Source organism: Herpailurus yagouaroundi, unplaced genomic scaffold (genome assembly GCF_014898765.1).
Source record: "Herpailurus yagouaroundi ecotype Mexico unplaced genomic scaffold, PumYag 164, whole genome shotgun sequence".
In the NCBI taxonomy this organism is placed as follows: Eukaryota; Metazoa; Chordata; class Mammalia; order Carnivora; family Felidae; genus Herpailurus; species Herpailurus yagouaroundi.
The window spans coordinates 40,011,080-40,030,662 of NW_024412405.1; the positions used below are offsets into that span (position 1 = coordinate 40,011,080).

The 19,583-nt window shown below is 34.1% G+C and overlaps 1 long non-coding RNA gene across 1 annotated transcript; it reads left to right on the plus strand.

Annotated features, from left to right (window-relative positions):
- Positions 1–9,387: 9,387 nt before the first annotated feature.
- LOC121037956 (uncharacterized) lies at positions 9,388–19,538 on the plus strand. The gene is made up of 3 exons (XR_005794079.1): positions 9,388–9,400; positions 10,312–10,316; positions 19,397–19,538. It is a non-coding gene; the product is annotated as an uncharacterized LOC121037956 (long non-coding RNA).
- Positions 19,539–19,583: the final 45 nt, after the last annotated feature.

Below are 19,583 nucleotides of genomic sequence, written 5' to 3' on the forward strand. Positions count from 1 at the left end.
TATATATATATATATATATATATATATGAAGTCAATCATTATGCTATGTATATACCTTCAAATTATATTGTGATTAGGGGCACCTAGGTGGCTCAGTTGGTTAAGCATCTGACCAGCTCAGGTCATGATCTAGCAGTCTGTGGGTTCTAGTTCCACATCAGGCTCCGTGCTGACAGCTCAGAGCCTGGAACTTGCTTCGGATTCTGTGTCTCCCTCTCTCTCTGCCCCTCCTCCACTCATGCTCTGTCTCTGTCTCTCAAAAAAAATAAACGTTAAAAAAATATACAGTGATGTATGTCAATTATATCTCAATACAACTGGGGGGAAACCTCTAAAAGTGAAGATCTGCAGTTTTAATTTACATTTTATGAAGATATTTTGTTTTGAAAAAATCAGCTTAGTATTTCTATATTTAAACCATGAAGTCCTTATTAAGAACTAGAGGTTTTGTTTGTGCTGAGGAGTCAAATGTGGAAATCAGTTACATTTGGGATAGAGACACCAACTGACTAGAGAGGAAAAACACAGTCCTAAAAGCACACACTTTACAGGTAATGTGGTGTATGCCATAAGAGATGCATTTAGCACAAAAGCCCAGATAAGATGGCATGAATTCTGTCTTGAGCAGAACAAGCAGCTAGGTAAGTCCCATCTAAAAAAGTGGTATTTGAGGTAATATGCCATACATGTTATTTTTTAGAAAGGGAAATTCTTTTCATAAAGGAACAATCCTGTTTGCTGGTCTAGGCCATTCTTTCAAAATTATTCTCATTAGCATGAAAATACCAAATATAATTTATATTTCATGTAAAATATATTTAGAAATAGATGCTGGCCTCCAGATTTGTGTACCCTCTGGCCCAGATGACACTTGGAATTCAGAAGTTTTCATCTTAGAAAAGATAATATGAATATACAGTAACATTCTACTTGTGCACCACTAGCTCCCCGTCATATGTATGAAGTCTGGGGCAACACCCTGCACTCAAACATATTGATTTTTCTGTGCCAAAAAGTATGGACATTCACAATGAGTAGGTATATAAAAACTCTGAACACCTTCACATCAGTTCAGTTTATGTTTTGCGACCAATGTGCATGCCACAAATTTAAGGAAAAAAAATATTTCTGAGATGTTCAGACTTTGTAAATGATAATAAGGGATTGCAAATGCGTAAATGATTGGAAGGTTTAAAGTGAGTAAGTTTTGACTCAGTGTCAAAGGAATGAATAAAAGGCTTTTCATCCATGAATAAAGTGAGAATGGTTGTTGTATTTTATATGGTGGAGTTTTCTCTTTTGTAGGAGGCCAACACTTTTATTGGTACATAGGTATCAATTGTACTTAGAGACATGTACACTTGAGCCAAAAATGGTAACAGACATAAAACCCAGCTACTGCAGGCAAAGGCTCACTTAAACACATCTTTAAATACTTTAGTTTAAATACTAAAGAAATAAAGAAATGGCCATGACTTTACTATGACTTTTAGAAATGGTGTGTTCACTATGAAGCTGAGGACAAGAAGTCATGTTTGAGAAATCACGGTCTAAAGATATTAAAAATGCAACTAGCTCTATCAATGAACTCATCATTGGAGGTAAAGATAACCAATTTAAGTTCCTGAATAATTTTGAAAATACTCATTAGGTAGGATCAACATATCATTGATTTTAAAAAATCAAAGAGACCCTTCTTTAAGTTTACTATCTAAAATAATCTCAAATCCAAAACAATGTATGAAATGCATAGGAGAATAAATTCTTTGTTACTATTCAAAAGTTCTGAAATGTAGGAGTTCCTATTTATATTTTTAAAAAGAAGTGTTTAAATTTTAATCAGGCTTACCTATACAAAGTCGTATATGTAGGTATAATTAACACTGGTGCAGAGATGAGAACTGTCACTTATTTATAGAGATTGTACTCAAAGTCGAAACCAATACCACAGAATCAGAGAAAGAAAGCTAGAATTAACAGAAAATCTTTTTTAAGTTTATTTATTTTGAGAGAGAGAGGGTGGGGGGAGGCGGACAGAAAGAGTGAGAGAGAGAACCCCAAGCAGTCTCCACACTGTCAGCACAGAGCTGGACACAGGGTCCAATTCCACGAACCTTGAGATCATGACCTGAGCCAAAAGCAAGAGTCAGTGCTCAACCGACTGAGCCACCCAGGCATCCCTAGCAGAAAATCTCCATTTAATCTTATTAGCAATGATTCCAGAGACAAACCATCAAATACTAGGGGAAGGAAGTTTAGTTACCTGATTACTTATGACATCATTAGAGAGCTTTTTCTAAATAAAAATATTTTCTAAAAGAAAATCTTTGGGGCTTTCTGAAATTAATATAGATGAATCAGATGATTATGAGTTTTAATCATAGCTTCTCCACCTTCTAGTTATGTAATTTTTATCATGTATTTAACATCTCTGACCTCAGTTTCCTCAGCTGATCTAAGCAGAATAGTCTTCTCAGAATTTCCTTTCTGTGAATTGAGCAAATCTGTAATTCTAGCATAGGATCTTCTTTTTTTTAAGTTTATTTATTTATCTTGAGAGAGAGAGAGAGAGAGAGAGAGAGAGGGAGGGAGGGAGAGAGGGAAAGAGAGAGAGAGAGAGAGAAAGAGAGAGTGAGCATACGCACACAAATGGGGTAGGGTCAGACAGAGAGAGAGAGAGAGAGAGAGAACGAACCCCAAGCAGGCTCCACGCTGTCAGCACTGAGCCTAACTCAGGGCTTGATCTTATGAACCACGAGATCATGACTTGAACAAAATCAAGGGTCAGATGTTTGACTGAGCCACCCCAGAACACCTAGCACAGGATCTTTGTTATAAGTAAATATAAACATAAACAATATAACACTGGTCACAGAACACAGTAAGCTCTACATAAATGATATCTGTTATGTATTAATTTTATCTAGAATTAGTAACTACAATTATTTTCATATGTCAAATTTCAGTATGTATTAAGGTTTGACAGTTCTCATAATTCCCCTAATATTCTCTCAGATCACTAGCTGACTTCTATTCTAATTTTTCCCTGGGATGGAAGACACTACAGTATGCAATTAAAACTAACATAGAACCTTTGTGTTTTCCTGGATGTGATATCCACCAATTCTCCCACAGGCAAACTTTTCTAGAAATAGTAATTTTCTAATTTTATGATCATGACACACAGTAAAAGGTTTCTTTTTATAGCACATGAGAGTACTATTCCCCAACATACAATACTCTTCCCCAACACAAAACCTTATGTAAATAAAACAAAATGTTCTTTCAAACATATACACTCTCAAAACTATTATTCTATTCCACCTTAAGAAATATTTTTTTTTAATTTTTTTTCAACGTTTATTTATTTTTGGGACAGAGAGAGAGACAGAGGATGAATGGGCGAGGGGCAGAGAGAGAGGGAGACACAGAATCGGAAACAGGCTCCAGGCTCTGAGCCATCAGCCCAGAGCCTGACGCGGGGCTCGAACTCACGGACCGCGAGATCGTGACCTGGCTGAAGTCGGACGTCCAACCGACTGCGCCACCCAGGCGCCCCAGAAATATTTTGATTAATGTGTTCTACTGAAAGTTTAAAAACCCACTGCCTTAAGGAAAATAGATACAAAAACACTCAAACAAGAAATTGTTACACTGAATTTTAGTAGTAATAAGCAGAAATTCATGTTACTTTTGTATTATTGTCAAATTTGCTAGATATACTGTTTACTACAATGTGTATCAGTTTTATTATTTTAAAATAAAAGCTGTAATATCTTCCACTTAATAAAACTTGTAAAACACCAATCATATTGGATGGGTGCTTATTGAGTACAGAGTATATGTAAAATGACATAAATGAACTGATTAAGAATGACATGGACCTAATTTAAGCATTGTTCTTTCCTATTTAATACTAAATTAAAGAAATAAACTTTGAGAACAATATTCTATCATATTAGACTTTTTATATAGGCAACAGTAATTATATTTGTTCATTATTTATCAGATAATTTCCTGAAACTAACATCTTGCTTCAGGAAGTTATCTACACTGAAGTTATGAAATTATTAATGGGGGAGTAAAACATGTCAGCTGTGATTCTCTTCTCCTAAGACAGAATTACTCTTCCTAGTCTCATGCCCAGTCAAACAGCATACCATCAGGTGGTGTATAGCTTCTGACATTTGTTGAAAATTTGCTATATATAAAATATGACTGAAGCTTCAAATAACAGAATGCATTATGCCTCTTCTTCCTCAAACTACCTAGTAATTTTTCTGCAATGTGTCACACTGACAATTTAAAATAACCAGCCAGTTGTAAAAAAAAATGTTATGGAAACAGATATAGATTATATACTTTAAGACTATTTAAACAAAGATATCAAAATGCAAGCAAAAGCATTTTTGGTATTTTTTGAAGCACAGGCAGGCCTCTAATGATTTGCTCAAGGTCACATCATGGACCACTGAAAAATTTAAGTTTGATATTGAGTATATCTGCCACATTGTCTTAGGATCCAAAAATTCCACCTTATTAAGAGAACTACTTCTCAGAGAAAATATGGTTTTAATATGTACGGTAAAGCTAAAAGAAATTGTCCTTTTTTTCAGTCTTATTTGAAGTGTATCAATTCTTTGTTCTATTTTATAACTGTATGTAATATGCATCATTTATTTTTTAATTCAAACACTTATGAGACATTTACATTAAGCAGACGATGCCAAAAACAATGTCCATTTCTTTGAAAATTCTTTGTCTCTAATAAAATATGACCAGATATACTTTCATATAATTTAGCTTAATGTCAGCTGTTTCTATTTCCTATAGGATTTACGTAAAGTACAGGTTTGTGGAGTTAACCTCAATAATCTAACCGGGTGAAGTTATTTTCATTTTATTTATCTCCATTTAGTAAGATGAACCACAGCAGGGCTCAATTATTTTTATGTCTCTTCAAATCAAAAACATTAAATGATATAAATATATGGGCTGAAACATTCTGAGTCACTGGAAAGCAAAACTGCTTAAGACACATAAAAACTGTGCACCCCATGACTCTAACAAAATGATGAGTATGTTTTTGATGCATGCATGCGTCATATGCACAATATAAATATTAAATCACTTACCATCATTCTTAATTTAGAATTGCCTATTAATCCATGAAGTTCAACTGTCTCTGAAGACCTAAAACTTTCAATATTTGAGTAAGTCTCTGACTTAAATTGTCTGCTTCAGTAATTTCATTATGTTAGGTGTCTCCACATTCGCATAATTCACAGAAAAATACTTGAAGTAGGAAGCTGTTTTGTCTTCAGTATTCAGAAGATTAAGTAAAGATGGTTAGATCAATGGAGATGATCTAAGGAAAATATAAAAGACTTTCTGTATTTCACAGCATCCTTTAAAAAAAAAAAATCTAAATTTCCAAAATTGCTAAACTCAGCATTTGAAAAGAAGATGGATTCATTCTAGCCACAAAGAGGAGATACAAGAACCAGTGAACTGTGTAAACCAAGTAAAACCCTGTCTAAAACTCCACGAACAGATTTTTTCACCTGTTCTTACAGTGAAGCTTACCAGGGTACAGTGGGCATCTAGCCAGAAGCAGAGAGGCAGCAAGAAAAGAGAAATGCAAGAGGAGAAAAAGTAATTCACTAAAACAAATTTACTGGAAACTTTTGGGCAGCTGCCAACCAGGATAAAAGCAAAGCAGAAAAACAAATTATATCAACATACCTTTACCAATGGAAAACAGAGGTATGAAAAAGGTAATAATAACCTTCTCCAAAAGGGTATTAGAAGTCCATATTTTTGAATAAAGATTGGCAGTCTCCAAAGGAAAACACAGTTGTGATGTTTTAACATATCTTAAGATGTTACTTAAAACCTGAACTATATTTACCCATAAACATTATATAACAGATGACAATTAGATTATAATGCCTAACGCACGTTCCATCAGCAATAGTGCATGCAATGGCTATAACTGTCCAATGGTACAGTTGTCTCTATGTGAAATGACATATCTAGGAGAAAGTGTGTTCCCATCTGGAGAGACCAAGATCCTGTTTTCTATTGCTACGGGGTATAAGGAGGATTTCTGCTAGTAGGGGAAATTTTCTATGAAGAGTGTCTTCAGGACATGAATCTGTTTCCTACAAGGTAGGCTCTGAGAACAGAGGAGCAGATATTGGGCACTGTTAGTGGTTACCATGGGGTGACCTGAGGACTTAACGTTGAGGAGTATGAACAAGATCTTCAGAAACAGCTTTAGATAACTGACATTTTTATCTTTCTTTCTTTTTTTTTTTTTTTTTTTTCTTTTGGAAGGGGGATGCTTTGATATTTTTTTTCTGCCTGCTTTATTTTTTACATTTTCATTACCTCTCTCCTAAAACTATAGTATGCTTTTCTTCAAAAGAAAATTATACAGCACATAGCATTCCTTCCTTCCTTGTACCCTGTCAGGTACACAGATATCTCTACATTTATTTATTGCTTATAAAAGGAGGTAAATAGGTAAATAGTAAATTTATCTTACTAGACACTCCTCTTTTTTAAATTAGAAGTTTTAATAAATATAACTTTGGAATAAGTATTACATGAATGATTATATTGCATTAACAGAATATTGCATATACAGAATTTACTATGTTTACATGTTCACAGGAATATTCAAAACAAAAATATCCAAAGTAGGGGAAACTAACAGAAAATAAAAGTTATTTTAGATTTTATTAGATTTGTTTTTACAGGTCCATTTTAGTATTGACTCTCAGTCTCTGGGGATAATATTCTCTTCCTGGTATGGGGAGGGTACATTTTCCATTGGGAATTTTATGATTTGCTTTTAGGTAGAAAGTAAAGCAAAGAGCTTTTCTGCCATCTGCTATTTTCCAAGGACCTTCACTTCAGAATAGTCAGTATGCCTGGAATCAATTAAATGTTTATGTTTCCCCCAAATTCATATGTTGAAATCCTGACCCCCCAATATGATAGTGTTATGAGGTGGGGGCCTTTGAGAGGTAATTAGCTTATGACAAAGGAACTCCCATAAGTAATATTAGTGCCCTTATAAAAGACACCCAAGAGAGCTCTCCAGACCTCCTTCTGTCAATGGAGTATACAATAAGAATCCAGCAGTCTGTATCCTGGAACAAATCTGTCACCAGAAGTGATCACACTGTCACTCTGATTTCAGACTTCTAGCCTCCAGAACCATTAACATTTCTGTTTATAAGCCACCTTAATCTATGACACTTTGTTATAGCAGCTCTAACTGGCTAAGACAGAAATTTGTATCCAGAAGCAAGATGCTGCTTTAATAGATACCTAAAAATAATATGGCTTTGGAATTGAGTAGTTGGTAGAACTCAAAACAACAGGGAGTCTTCTAGCAAGACAGTCTTATGTAACAGTGTAATCATGGGAGGGATTTCCCAGGTCTTTTGTCTTATTCTATTGTTTAGAAGCAAGTCACTGGTCTCTTCCACACATAAAGGGAGAGGATTGATTATAAAAGGATAGGATCCCCACCTAGGAGATGGGGACCTTAGGGGGTCACCTTAAAGTCTGTTTCACCCTTGTCTTTTCAGGTTTTCAGATCAGGATAATGCTGGCCTCATGGAATAAGATGAAAACTGCTCCTTGAACAATTCTTTTTATTAGCATTCTTATTTTACAAGAGAGACAGTGGGGGAAAGGGGCAAAGGAGGAGACAGAGAGAGATACAGAGAGAGGGAGAGAGAGAATCCCAAGCAGGATCCACACTCAGGGTGGAGCCCAACTCAGGGGTCCTCCCACGACCCTGGGATCATTACCTGAGTCAAAATCATGAGTCAAATGCTCAACCAACTGAGCCACCCAGGCACCCTCCACCTTTTTGCTAGAGAGAGACAGTTCAAGCATTTTTGTAAAATTGTCATAAATCTTTTGTAGATATTTGGAAGAATTCACCAGTGATGGCATCTGGGCATGAGGTTTTGTTTGTTAGGAGATTCTTTGTAATAACAAATTCACTTTCCATAATGAATATTAAAACTTAGGTTATCTATTTCTTATTGAGTAAACTTAAATAGCAGATGTGTTTTAAGAAATTTTTCCACTTCACAAAATTTGTTTTATTATAATATAATTTTAATATCTGTAGTATGTGTAGTAATGTACCCTCACTCATTTCTGACGTTGGTAATTTGTATTGCCTCTTTAATTTTCCTGATTAGAATGACTAGAACTTTAAATATTTCACTCATCTCAAAGAAACAATTTTTGGTTTCATTGTTTCTTGGTATAAATTTTGTTTTCAATTTCATTGTTTTTTGTGTTTCTCTTTCTTATTTCTTTTCTTGGTCTTACTTTGAGTTTAATTAAACCTATGATTATAATAAAATGATTGTTTCTATTCCTAGCAATATTCTCGCTAAAACCTTTCTTATCAGATATTCAGAAGACCTGTGTTATTTGGTTAGAATTAACATTATCTATTTTCTCCCATTCCATAACTTTTAATCTATTTGTGATTTTATATTCAAAGTGTGACATCTGCCTTTAACTGAAAAGTTTAGAAAATTTTATATTAATAAGGCTGGTTTAAATTTTCCTGTCTCTGTTTTTATTTACTTTATCTTTTATTTGATCTCATTTTCCTCCTTTACATATTAGATTATTTATATATAATTTATCTTTCTTATTTTTAGTGATTAAGTTATAAGGATTAAGTTTAAGATTAAGGATACATCTTTAACTTAACACAAGTAATCAATCTCATACCACTTAACTTACACTGCATTCTGCAATAGTATGGGACTATACCTTTTCATCACATACTTCCCTCTTCTCTCTCCTAATCTCTCAGCTTTTGTTCTACTTATAACTATGTAATAAGCCCCACAATACATTATTATTTTTTATTTAAACAATCAATTATCATTCATAATGATGCAAAGAAATAATGAAAAAATATATTTACCCATACTTTTAACTTTATCTACCATCCATTTTGGAAAGATATTTTTTCTGGATATAGAATTCTACATTAACTCTCTACCAACATCCATCTCTCATTTCATACTTTAACTGTGTTGTCACTTTTCTTACTTGCAGTATTTTAATGAAAACCTGCTGTAATTTATTTTTTCCTCTGTATACAACATAACTGTTTTTTTAGTATTTTCTCTTTTTCAGTTTTTATTTTTAATCTTAATTGTGATGGAATTTAGTGTAGATTTCTTCATGTTTAGTTTGCATTTAGTATGTTTATTAGGTCTAAAGATTTTGTTTTCATCACATTTGAAAGCAAACCAATCTCTACATCCAGTATAATATTAGTGTCAGATATACAATTTAGTAATCCAACACTTCCATACAATACCCAGTCCTCATCACAATAAATGTACTCTTTAATCCTCATTACCTATTTAACCCATGCCTCCACCCACTTCCATTCTGGTAACCATCAGTTTGTTCTCTATAGTTAAGAGTCTGTTTCTTGTTTTGCCTCTCTCTTTTCCCCCTATGATAATGTTTGTTTCTCAAATTCCACATATGAGTGAAATCCTATGGTATTTGTATTTCTGACTGACAAGTTTTGCTTAGCATAATACTCTCTAGCTCCATTCACATTGTTGAAAATGGCAAGACTTCATTATTTTTGATGGCTGAGTAATATTTCACCACACACACACACACACACACACATGCATACCACATCTTCTTCATCAATTCATCTGTCAATGAATATTTGGGCTTTTTCCATAGTTTGGCTATTGTAGATAATGCTGCTATAAGTATCAGGGTGCATGTATCCCTTTGAAATAGTATTTTTGTATTCCTTGGGTAAAGACATAGTAGCTAAATCATAGGGTAGTTCTATTTTTAGTTTTTTGAGAAATCTCCATACTCTTTTCTAGAGTGGCTACACCATTTGCATTCTGGCCAACAGTGCAGCAGCGTTCCCCTTTCTTCACATCCTTGCCAGTTGTTTTCTGTGTTGCCATTCTGACAGGTGTGGTATAATACCTCATTGTAGTTTTGACTGCATTTCCCTGACGATGAGTGATGTTGAGCATCTTTTCATATGTCTGTTGGCCATAAGTATGCCTTCTTTATTCATGTATTCTGATAATTTTTAAAAATATTTTTAAATGTTTTTATGTATTTTTGAGACAGAGAGAGTCAGAGCATGAACGGGGGAGGGTCAGAGAGAGGGTGACACAGAATCCGAAGCAGGCTCCAGGCTCTAAGCTGTCAGCACAGAGCCTGATTCAGGGCTCGAACACATGAACTGTGAGATCATGACTTGAGCCAAAGTCGGATGCTTGACCGACTGAGCTACCCAGGCGCCCCATTCTGCTCATTTTTTAATTGGATTATTCATGTTTTGTGTGTTGAGTTTTATGATTTCTTTATACATTTTAGATACTAACCCTTTATCATCATGTCATTTGCAAATATCTTCTCCCATTTAGTAGGTTGCCATTAAGTTTGTTGGTTGTATCTTTCACTGTGCAGAAGATTTTTATGTTGATGAATTCCAACAGTTTATTTGTGCTTTGGTTTCCCTCAGGAGACATATCTAGTAAGAAGTTGCTACAGCCGAAGCCAAAGAGGCTACTGCCTGTGTTCTCCTCTAGAATTTTAAAGGCTTCCTCTTGGACATTTTGGATCTCATATTTAGGTCTTTCATCTATTTTGAATTTATTTTTGTATAAGGTATAAATTAACTAAGTTAACTTTTTTTTAAGTTTATTAATTTTGAGAGAGAGAGAGAGAGAGAGAGAGAGAGAGAGAGAGAGAGAGTCAGAGAAAAAAGGAGAGGGTGAATCCCATGCAGGTTTGGTGCTGCCAGCACTGAGCCAGATGTGGTGCTTGAACTCAAGGACCATGAGGTTATAACCTGAGCCAAAATGAAGAGTCAGCCACTTAACTGACTGAGCCACCTAGGTGCCCCTAATTAAATAAGATTTAATAATTTAATTATTTATTAGGAAAAATAAATGCATTTGTTATATTAAATTTACTTTTACTGATGAGAAAGTGCAGAATTAGAACTAATCCTGAATATTATAGAAAAATAAAAGTTGAATATAAGAAGTTTAATAAATTCTAATAAAAAAGCAAAAAAAGATTAAAAATACTACCAGTTTTTCAGTAATAAGGCAACAGAAGTTAAGAAACATCTCAAAGGAAAGAGAATGCTCTGAATGGGAGAAGGAAGAGAAAATGTTTGGGAACAGAAGATATATGGTATTTTGTTTTTGTTATAAATAGAGACCAATATATCATTGCAAAAAAAAAACTGAAAAGTATAGTTTACTGTTTTAAATAATTTTAGATTTTTAAAAAGTTTGTTATTGTGAGACAGTGAGAGCACAGCAGGACAGGGGCAGAGAGAGAGGGAGAGAGAATCCCAAGCAGGCTCCATGCCATTAGCACAGAGCCTGACTCAGGGCTCAATTCCACAAACCATGAGATCATGACCTGAGCCAAAATCAAGATTTGGATGCTTAACCTACTGAGCCACTAAGACACTGCTCATTTTAAGATACTTTTAAAAAGCAACAATATGTACTGAATTTTTTTTGTATTCCATGGTTTTGACAGGAAACAATTTCAAGTTTTATTGTATTTTTTATTCAGTAAATCAGATATGCTAAAAAAATCATTGTAATGATAAATTTTATTTCTTTTAGGTAAGAAAAACATTTTAGAACAAAAAAAAATTACCTCTAAATTGTTTTCTTTAAAAATATAATCAAATGCTATACTTTAAAAGGTTAAGTTTGATTAGAAAGGAATTCAATATTTTAAATATTGTTCTATAATACCACAACTTTAAAATTATGTAGATGATCTATTAATTCTCTATTTCCAATTTTTATCATGGTTATCATAGCATATGGACCTGGACTAAGAAGATAGTATATTCCTTCTACAATTCTGATAGAATATACAATAGAGAGATATTATAATTATATTTTTCTATAAGAAATGGCATGCAAAGTCTTAATATTTGTTTCATTATGTTTACATTTATTACTAAAAAGCCAAAATACCTTATTTTTCAGTTTCATATATATTGTGATTTGTGCAAGTAAAACTACTTCTGATAAAATTTTGCTACCAATTTATCTTGAAAAGAAGTTCTTGTCTAGTCACTCCCTTTTAATAACTTTGGCACCTTGATTTTTTTCATGCAAAATATTTTACATTCAACACATTGAAATAACTATTGATGCTTTTTTCCCTGCAAAGGAAGAATATTAATCCAAGGGCCTTTTTTTTTTTTTTTTTAAGCCAGAGAAAAGAACACTTAAAAATTATTGAATTTTGCTAGGTCTTAACTTCATAAACTTTATTATTTCATGGAATTAAAAATGATAGCACAGCATGCCCAGTGATATTCATTACAACAGCAGTTGCAGAGGGACGAAGAATATGTTAAAGCTGTTTTCTATCCTTTAGAATTTGAAATGGATAATGCATTTGACCCTCTCAACACAGTAGACTCTCTATCCCCAGAGAGCACTTTCACTGGCTTGTTAATCTCTGTCTAAGTAGTAACCTATGCACTAGTATAATAAAGATCAAGTTGGTTAAGTATCACTGGTCCTAGTTTGATGCATAAATACTTCTGGCAACAAAGATAAAACCAGAAAATACCCAGAGGTATCTAAGCAACTGCAGAGTGAAGATAAAATTATTCAACTTAGTGGAACTGTTGAATTTAAGTCCAATATAGAAATTTTATCAGTTTATCCTGAAATAAATTGAAAAATGTAGTACTTCAAATAATATATCGTAGAATATGAAGTATTTAACTTGCTGTTATAGGTGTAGCTGTCTGTAGACTTCTGTAATAATCACTGAAAAGAGAAAGTAAGTGATGAATCTTTCTGAGATATGACTGCAATTCTTCAAAAATACCTTGAAAGAAAGTCACTGCTTACGGTTATTTAGTGTTAACAAATATTTCCAGCTATCAAACTATTAACCATTGTGCACAGGTACACACTTAGGCCTACTGAAATATAGATGCCAATTTTCAGGTTTATTCCATGTGAAATACCCAGCTTAATAATGCTAAAATAATTATTATCAGAAAGTGAATTGTTTAATCTTAAACATTTTGGGGTACATAGGAATTAAGAAATCAGATATTTGATCATTAAAATTATTTCCTGACAGTTTAGTAATATATTTTTCCTTCACTTGAATTTAGTCAACCATATAAAACCACATTCCAACACAGATGTGTTTCTGCCAAGCCTACTTATAATAATGATTCAACTTTAGTGATTCATAATTCCTTTAAAAATGTATTATTTTTAGGGGCGCCTGGGTGGCGCAGTCGGTTAAGCGTCCGACTTCAGCCAGGTCACGATCTCGCGGTCCGGGAATTCGAGCCCCGCGTCCGGCTCTGGGCTGATGGCTCAGAGCCTGGAGCCTGTTTCCGATTCTGTGTCTCCCTCTCTCTCTGCCCCTCCCCCGTTCATGCTCTGTCTCTCTCTGTCCCCAAAAAACAAACAAACAAACAAAAAAAAACGTTGAAAAAAATGTATTATTTTTACACTAATAATATATATTAAGTACAGCATATTAAGTACAGATATAGGAAATAGATCTGGCAGTTCTTATCATCCCCATTTTATTGACAGGAATACAAAGAGCAGTAAGAGATAACTGAGATATTCTCAGGTTCCCAGAGCTATTTATTGCTATGAGAAAACCTAATAATCTCCTCATTGTGTTACACTCCCAGTTAAGAATAACTAACTGGAAATGATTAATTATTCATACAACAATACAAGCACAAGTGTGCTTTCCTAGGAGAAGCATATTTCTAAGGAAAAGCACATTTTTATCAAAGGGATGGCTGAAAATCTTAGTCACGCTAGTTTATATTCTTTAATGATTACATAAAGAATTTGAGATAGAATTACAGCCAACTTTTCATTTTGATTTAAAAAACATCATTTGGCAATTGAGCAGCCTATAAGCAAATTGTAGTTTATCCTCTCCTTTAGGTTGTACTAAATATACATTAAGTGAAGTCCGTGAATTCTGAAGAAATGTGCGTATACATTGTGATGAGTTTGGAATTGCTACAAAATTCAGAGGGCCCAACATTCTCCACAAGTTAATGAAAGAGGTAGGGGCCCCCTCTGCTCCACAAAGACATCTAAGATGCTCCCCCCCCCCTTTTTTTTTCTGTTTCTGTGTGCCATACTTGTAATCTTAGTGTCAATTTGCTTCCAATAGTGTATGCCTATGGCTCAGCCTGGAGAACTTCTCATGAGCCACTGGGACAACTAGCCCTTACCTACAAATGTATAAAGCTGAAAGTGCCTATGTGTTTCTACTTCAGAGTATTAAAGATGCTCTCGTGATTCCATGCAGGACAGCTTTTAAGCATAAAGTTCCTTTGCTGAAATCACCCTGAAATCAGACTTATCCTGACCTTTCACTTTCACCTGGCTTCTTCTCCATCCTTGGCAAACTGCACTTACTGTCTTGCCAGATTTTCATATGTCAGTTGCACATGAGTACCTATTTCAGGTTGTGATACCCAGCCAAAAACAGTAAAAAATTCACAACTATTCCAATATAGCTGTGGACCTAAGCATTGTCTCTAAACAAAGACATATTCTCCTGGGTAGTGCTCAGGATACTGTCAACTTTATCTTTTTGCTCCTCCACTGTCCTATGTGTCAAGGGTGACCTAATTAAAAAAAAAAAAAGTTAAAAAAAAAAGTTAGTTTTCTTCTGAAGTTAATAGATTTCACTGTTTATATTCAAGTTTTATTGGCCTGGCAGTCATTCTACACCAACTGAATTTAAAAGATTGCTTTTAACCAGAATATTCCTTTTGAATTATTTGGCTATGACATGGTAGAAACCTTTAAGAACAGAAATTAGGAGCATGGATATAATTTCATATAAAGAATCCTGATCAATACTTCATTTGAAGCATATTTTTTAATTATACCCAAAGGCTGACATTGATGATAATGAGATACTGTGCTAAATCATTTAAACTTTTAAAGAATTAAAAACATTTCATAGAAATTCTTTTTTTCTTGTTTTCTTTTTTTTCATTTCATAGAAATTCTTGAAAGAAACTATCAACTTTCTTGCAGATTCATTGCACTGAGGACTCTTGCTCATGCTTAGACCAGAATGACACTATATTGGTTTAATTAAAATAACTTATATTATTGGCCTAGTCATTTCTAGTAATTGCATACCGTTATTCATATTTTAACAGAAGAAGTAAAGGAAAACCAAAGGAAAAAAAAAGATTTCAGGTTGTTAAAAGTTACATGATAGTAAGTAACTCAATGAGGTCTTGAATATATGGATTTGATTTATAAATTCAAGGAGCTAAATTTCAAAAGAGATTATTTAAGCAAAAACCCAAGTAAAGCAGATAAAGGAAATTTGCCCATAATATCCAGATGAATGAGAGAAAATGTAAGAGTTACAGTCTGTTCCAACAATATAGATTTTACATATGCAACAGGTATGCTTCTTGATGGCGACCTCAAGTGTAACTTTATCATATATTTTAAAATGCTTATACTTAAAACACAAATTCAAGCCTTCCACCTTCAAGGTTGTGAAGAAATTAAACTACATTGTTACTAATGGCTTTTCAAACTCTCCTTCCTAGAGGCTTTCAAAGCCCCAGGGTCATATTTAAAGCAAACTTTAGGAGATTCATAAAGACTCATTTGCCCATTAGTGTTACACACAAGAGGTTCATTGTCTTAGCCTTTAGGATAAGAGTGGGTGGAGCAGCTCTGCTGTTCACATGCCACGGTAGGCAGACAGGGAGGTGCTGGTGAGACTTGAACATTAGTGTCCAAAATACAGCTTCTTGACTACATACACTTCTTTGCTCTCTTGGTATATCACCAACCAGTGAGTTGGTATATTACCAACGAGTGAGTTCCTCCACTGTTTTCTGGGCATAACAACTATATTAGTTTTCTAGGGCTGCCATAACAAAATACCACAAACCAGGTAGCTTAAAAAAAAAAACAGAAATTTAGGAACATCTGGATGGCTCAGTCGATTAAGGGTCCAACTCTTTTCAGCTAGGTCATGATCTCATGGTTCATGAGATTGAACCTTGCATCAGGCTCTGCGCTGACAGCACAGAGCCTGGATTCTTTCTCTCCCTCTCTCTGCCCATTCCGCTCATGTGCAAGTGATCTTGGCTCTGTGCACACATCCAGTCATTCTCTTTCAAGATATATAAATAAACTTTAAAAAAACCCAAACAAACAGGAATTTATTCTTTTGCAGACAGAGGCTAGAAATCTGAAATCAAGCTTTTGGCAGGGTTGGTTCCTTTTAAAGGCTCGGAATATGTTCCATTCCTCCTTTAGCTGCTGGTTATGGCTATCAATCTTTGGTGTTACTTGGCTTCTACATAAATCAATTCAATCTCTGTCTCCATCTTCACATGATGTTTTTCCTGTATGTCTCTTTCCTTCTTATAAAGACACCAATTATAGGTATTGCATTGTATTAGTATTGGGTTAGGGGCCACTCTAACGACCTTGTCTTAACTTGATTACATCTATAGAGCCCTTATTTTGAAAGAAGGTCACATTCACAGATACTAGAAGTTAGTACTTCAATATGTTTTTCTGGGAAACACAATTGAATCCGTAACAACCACCTTCAGACTTAATTTCCATCTGATTAAACTTCTCCCCATCTTCTTGTGCTGAAAGACCCTCCCACTACATTTCTTCTTCCCCTCAATGAATACTTGCATAATTGTTTGAACAAGCTCAGATTTTACACACACACACACACACACACACACACACACACACACACACACACCAGCAGATAAAAAGAGTAACTAATTAGATGTGTATAACAAGGATAAAAAATAAATTTTGAAATCTCCAAAAGAGAATATCTGATCATTAATATACAGAAAAACATGTTTGCATAAAATAAAAATAGCAACTTGCCATTTACTAGCACTGACCCCAACCTCAAGGGCAGGAATATAGATTATTAGTTATTTATAATCATAAAAAACACAGACTGATGAACAACTGAAAGCTGATGAAATATGATAAACTACTTATGAATAGTTACTAAATTAAATATTTCATTGAATTCTGTCTAAATCAAAGCTTTTCACTTGAAAATAAAGAAAAATGTTTTCTTTCTTTTCTTTCTTTCTCTGAGATGTGTCCAAGTATGTATATATTAAGTAAATCATTCACTTAGCAAATATTTATTGTGTACCAGTTATGTGACAGGGACTATTCTAAATGTCACAAATAGAGAATCATTAAAAAAACCAGACTGAATAATTTCCCCATGAAGCCTACATTATACTTGTTAATATTTAAATAAAAACTGTAAATGATATAAAATGATGTCAGAGATGAGCAAGGAAAAACAACAAGGTATACAGAATGTTCCAGGATTCAGAGAATTGGACATTTAAGGGAAAAGATAACATTTGAGCCAAGAGGTGAAGAGATATGAGGATGTGAGCTTTATAGATATGTGGAAGAAGTTTATGTATCTTGAAAATAAATGTTCCTGGAATGTTTAAGAATCACTGAAGAAGCCTACATTGATAGGGCAGAGTAAGTCAGAGAGTAAAGGATTTAAAATATGAGGTAAAAGAGTCCTCTTGGTCACTATAAGGATTATGCATTAATTATACTTTGCATGAGTTGGGAAGCCAACAGAGGTATGAGCACAGAAGGAAAGATTTCCATTTTACAGGGTTATTCTGCCTACTTTGGTGAGAATAAACTTTAGAAAGAGGAATGGAAATATTATAATCTGTTAGGAGGCTATCACAGTAATCGAGATAGAAGAGTAGAGGTATAACAGTAGAGGTGATAAGAGGGTTTATGGTCTAAATATAACTGAAGTATGAGATAAATTTGTGGAAATACTGGATTCATGACATGAGGAAAAGAGAATTTAAGGAAATTTTTAAGGTTCTTGGCTTAAGCAACTTAAAGGATATGGTTGACATTATATAGAATTAAAGGTTGTGAAAGGAACAGGCTTATGGGGGGAAACATATCGTACAGTTTTAAACATGTTAAGGTTGATATGCCAATTTTACTTCCAAATGAATGTGTCAAGCAGTTGGAAGTAAATGTGTAGCTCAAGAGGTCTGGGATATAGATATAAATATGCTAGTTGTCAGTGTGGACAGATAATTAAAATCATGATGCTAAAGGAGATAGTTATTCCAGAAATTGCATGTAGACAGCAAAGAAAAGTGTTTCAAGACCAAGTCCTTGCATCTTAAGGGATGGAATCTTAAAGAGACTAAAAAAACTGAGGAAAAATCTGCAAAAGATACTGAGAATTAACATCCAGTACTAAAGGATCAAAAACATATTGGTATTGATCTGGAAACCAAGTGAAGAAAGACCTTGAAACTGAAGGAAAAGTGTTATCAGAAGTGTCAAATGTTGGTTATAAATAATGAAAGACAAAATCTAAGAATTGTCCAATGGAATAAGCAATTTTTAAGTCAAATTTTGATAGAAGCAGTTTCTGTGCAGTAATATAATCAGAATGGAAGAAGTGGAATTTGAGATCATAAGTATAGACAACATTTTCAAGGAGTTTTGTTGCAAAGGATAGTGTAACAGATAAATGAGATTGATGGCAATAAAAGCAAAGGGTCTGCATTTTACTTACTTCAATCTTACAATTTAGCTTGGTGCAATTTCATTAATGCTAGTGGAAGACCCACCATTACTGGGTCAGAGATAAAAGACAGTTTATTATTCACAGCAATAGTAGTAGCTATAGTTTCAGCATTTTTATGTCTGTCCTCTGAGCTTGAATTCTCATATGCAGGAACTTGAGTTACAGACGAAGCCTGAACTTAAGGAATCTGAGTCTTTTATAAAAGGCTACAAGAATGTTTTCCCTTTGCTCTGGCAGAAGACATGATCGTTATTGCCCAAATCTGACTCCCATACAAACATTCTTGTAAAAATAACCTGGAACAAAGAATAGCCTATGCTTCATTTTGTAAGATCTATACAAATTGGTAGACTCATAGGAAATTGTCTCCCAACAATGAGCAGAGGATTTTCCTTAATAAAATATAACTGTATCTTTGTGTGTTGATACACATAAATTAATAAGGATGGAAATATTTATGATGCAAGGAAAAGAGTACATTTTTAGAGTGATTTGCTTGAGTAGATACAAGTACATGAAACAATGTACAAGTGAATTATTTGGACTCGAGTACCTCTACCAATAGATCGTCCAAGGTATTAGTAAGGAAGGCAGAGTGCATATGTGCACATATTGGTAGTGGGTTACAAGTATACCTCTGAGATATTACAGGTTCACTTCCATACAACAGAAATAAAGTGAGTCAAATGAATTTTTTGGTTTCCCATTGCATATAAAAGTTATGTTTACACTATACTAAAGTCTATTAAGTGTGCTATACCATTATGTCTGGGAAAAAAATGCACCATACCTAATTAAAAAATACTTGACTGTGGGTCACCTGGGTGGCTCAGTCAGTTGAGCATCTGACTCTTGAT